This window comes from Otolemur garnettii, unplaced genomic scaffold, assembly GCF_000181295.1.
Source record: "Otolemur garnettii isolate 467f Iridium unplaced genomic scaffold, OtoGar3 scaffold00082, whole genome shotgun sequence".
Lineage (NCBI taxonomy): Eukaryota > Metazoa > Chordata > Mammalia > Primates > Galagidae > Otolemur > Otolemur garnettii.
The window spans coordinates 4,479,608-4,483,769 of NW_003852477.1; the positions used below are offsets into that span (position 1 = coordinate 4,479,608).

The 4,162-nt window shown below is 43.0% G+C and overlaps 1 protein-coding gene across 1 annotated transcript in view; it reads left to right on the forward strand.

The window, feature by feature from the left end:
- The window catches only part of FAM198A (family with sequence similarity 198 member A), a 104,930-nt gene that overhangs the window by 72,787 nt on the left and 27,981 nt on the right, over positions 1 to 4,162 (forward strand). The window lies entirely within an intron of this gene.

The window sequence follows — 4,162 nt, forward strand, 5'->3', positions numbered from 1 at the left end:
CCTTGAAAATATTGCTTCAGAAATGGGTGAAAATTTTGAGCAAACATTTCACTATGAATTGTTAAAACTTAATGAAAAAATACTCTCTATGAAGGAATATCACAAAATGGAAATGCAAAAACTCAAGAAAAAAATGGTAAGATAGGAAGATGTGACATATAAGCCAGAAAGAGACAGAAAAACAGAACTTAACACAAAAGTTGAATAAATATTAGGTAAAATGCAATGAGCCAAATAGAGAATGAAAATAAGAGAAATGAAGACAGTGAGATTATAATAGAAAGGATTAAAGACAAGATGAAAGATACATAAGGCAGATAAAAGAGATCCAATATATACACAATTGAAGCACCTACCAAAGAAAATAAAAATAAAATTGGAGCGGAACAAATACTTAATATTTACGTCAAGAAAACTCTGATGAAATAAGAGATATATATCTTCCTTTTCCTGTAGGGCAGGGATACTGCATGCCAAGAAAAATTGACCCAGAACAGTCAAGGGTGAGTAAAGTCTAGTAATGTTACTAGACTTTAAAGAAAAAAAAGAATTGGATGGCACCTGTGGCTCAAAGGAGTAGGGTGCTGGCCCCAAATGCCGGAGGTGTTCAAACTCAGCCCTGGCCAAAAAAAAGAAAGAAAGAAAAAGAAAGAATCCTTAGGACAGCCAGGCAGGCTAAGAAATCATTCTTCTGTAGATTTTTTCACAACAACATTCAATGAGCAGGACCCATAATAAGCACTTCAAAGAAAGAAACTGCAAGCCAAGTATTTTATGTCCAGTCAACTTTACTTCAGGAATGAATGCTGTAGAAAAATGGTTTGAACGTGCAAGAACTCAGGCATTATTGTTTCTATATGATCTTATGTCAGCCAAGAAATAATGAGAAACTAGAACTAAAGGGACAGGGGTCTGTACAGAAAATGTTTAACTGAATAACTAAGTCCTGGGCAAGTGAGGGTATTAGAGTGATGGACCAGAAGGCACATGTTTTCTCTTCTAATAATGAAGAAATGACACAATTGCTATTAGCAGTTAGAAAGGGGATGAAGGAGGAAGGTGGGAGAAAGAACATATATACTGTTTACTTCATTTATTTTGTTTTTATTGTTTGGGATTCATTGAGGGATTCATTCAATTGAGGATTGAACGCAAAGAATTAGGTTGCGTTGATTGCATTTGTTAGATAAAGTCCCTCTTATAATTGTGTCCCACCTCCAAGAGGTGTGCCATACACCGTGGCCCCATCCCCCTTCCTCCTCCCCTCTTCCCCACTCCCTCATTGTCCTACTACCCCACCATTTATTAGATCATCTACTGCCTTCATATTAGAATTGAGTACGCTGGATTCTTGCTTCTCCATTCTTGTGATGCTTTACTAAGAAGAATGTGTTCCACCCCAATCCAGGTTAATACAAAAGATACAAAGTCTCCATCTTTTTTAATGGCTGAATAGTATTCCATGGTGTACATATACCACAACTTGTTAATCCAGGCCTGGGTTGATGGGCATTTATTTGTTTCTATATTTTGGTGATTGTAAATTGAGTTACGATAAACAGTCTAGTACAAGTGTCCTTATGACAAAATGACTTTTTGTCTTCTGGGTAGATGCCTAGTAATGGGATTGCAGGATCAAATGGGAGGTCTAGCTTGAGTTTGAGGATTCTCCATAATTCCTTCCAAAAAGGTTGTATCAGTTTGCAGTCCCACTAGCAGTGTGAAAGTGTTCCCTTAGCTCCACATCCATGCCAGCAACTTTGAGGCTTTGTGATGAGGGTTATTCTCACTGTGGTGATGTGAGATATCTCAGAGGGGTTTTGATTTGCATTTCTCTGATGAATAGGGACGATGAGCACTTTTTTCATCTATTTGCTAGTCATTTATCATCTTCTTAAATAAGGTTCTATTCACATCTCTTGCCCAGTGATATATGGTATTGTTCGCTCTTTTTTTGTTGATTAATTTGAGTTCTGTGCAGATCCTAGTTATCAAGCTTTTGTCCAATTTGTAATATGCAAAATTTATCAGCCTGGGGAAAGATTGTATGAAGAAGACTTCCATGGCAGTTGCAAAAACAACAAAAATAAATAAATGGGGCTTAATTAAACTGAAAAGTTTCTATAAGCTAAGGAGACAGCTACCCAAGCAGGTAAATAACCTTCAGAATAGGAAAATATGTTTAGTTCATTTATAATAGGGAATAAAAGAATGTTATTTAAAGATGAAAACTACAGCATGGCCCTGGGGTATAGACATACCTGCTGGCTTCACAGCAGCATAGGTACTTTGGATGGGGGGTTGGGAGTGACAGGGGGAGAGATCAGCATATGGGTGCCAGAGACCAGAGGGGATTTTCCCCATGGCCTTCTCTTCCCCCAGGTGCAGGAGTGGAGTGGTTAGTGGTCCTTCTAACATAGCTTCAGATCTTAGAACCAGGTGGATGGAAAGAACTTAGTGGCCTTCACACATCATCCTCGTTTTGGCACATTCTATAGGTCTTAGGGGTCAGCTCAGAGCTACAAGGGAAATTTTGGTTTTCATGGTCTCACTGCTCCAGCCAAGGTGACTGGGCAGTGAGACCATGTCACTTCTCCAAGAACCACCTCGAGGGTCTGGACTGACTCAAGGGGTGGTGGTGTGGGGGTTCCTCTAGCCCAGCTTTGCCCCACTGTAGATGCTTATCTTGAGTGGGTAGGGCAGGAGGGTGTTCAGGAAGGCCCACAGTGGGTCAGTCCACTTCCAGCTGCCCCCTCTAAGAGTTGGAATCCCTGGATATTGGGGGAAATGAGGCGTCAAAGACCATTTTTTATCCAACGCACCCCTTATAGATGAGGAAGCTAGTCCAGAGAGAGAGGCCACATGGCCAACATAGGCTGTAGCCTGTGGTCTTCTTGTCCAGTACTCTTTCCACCACCACACCCTGGTTCCCAGTGGCTGAGGTGTTGGATACAGAGGGGTCAGGAGCCATTAGTGCACCAGGCACAGAGGTGCAAAATGGGAGATGATGGTTTCATTTCCAGCAGAAAAGAGGAGCTGCAACAGGGAAGAACCAGCATGAAGGAACCAGCATGAAGGAGGTAGGAGGGAGCCATGGATCTTTCTAAGTAGCGCTGTAACTGAGTTTTCCCACCCTATTGATTATCTTCTGATTTCTGATGGCTGATGAGAGACATATGTTGGTTCCTGCAGAAGTTGCCACTCACACAGAAGGAGCCACAGAAGCAGACAAACAAGGAAATGCTCAAGGGGCCATTCCCCCAGGCCAGTGTTTGGAAGGAAGGAACCACTTAACAGATTCTAAGGAGGGACAGAGGAGATGCTCTTTTAACTGCACAGGGAAAGGAGCTTGGGGATGATCTTAGTTAGGCCTTTCTGGCTGTGTGTGGCAGGAGCACCCACCTGCCACAGCTGACATGTAGATGGAGAACAGATTTACATGCATAACCGCAGAGTGCCCTGGAGCCCCAGGCAGTGGCTGCACCTGCTCCTGGGCCAATTCAGGGCTGAAACCAGGAGCTTCAGGAAGCCGGGCAAGGCACTCTCTCCTGTTTCCGTCTCTGGTTGGTCTGTGGGGCTGCTTCTTTCTCTCTCCCTGCAGATTAGCTCTCAACAGAATATGACCCACTGCCAGATCTTAAGCTGTGTGCTTATGGGGCCCCTGCTTCCTAGTTCATGAGCAGAACGAGTCAACCTTCTAATTTATCTCAAGCTCCTCTTCCCAGGGAGGGAAGGCTCTACTGGCCCAGCACAGGCTAGGAGTCCGGGCGTCTTCACAGATGTGGCTGCTGGGGTGGGTTGCAGGGGATAGAGATGGCACTTTGGAGAGAAGCCAGCGGACTACTGCTGCTGGACCTGACCCACAGATATCCACTACAGAACTGATCCTGGACAGGGTCCTTTTGTCACCCACAAGGGAACTTTTCAGAATGGCAAGCACATGTGACATTTGTTTTGTTGGCCTAGTTTCCTTGATATCTTTTAAAAATCTGTTTACCTATGTGCCCTTTGTGTGCATCCCAGCAACTTGTCTCACACTGCACAGAGCGTCAAGAATCTGAGAAATAGTTGGCAAGTTCAGTAAGTAAACATAATTTGGGGAGAGTTTTTGTGATGCATACTGCATTTTTCATTCATTCATTCAGTCACATAATTATTGATT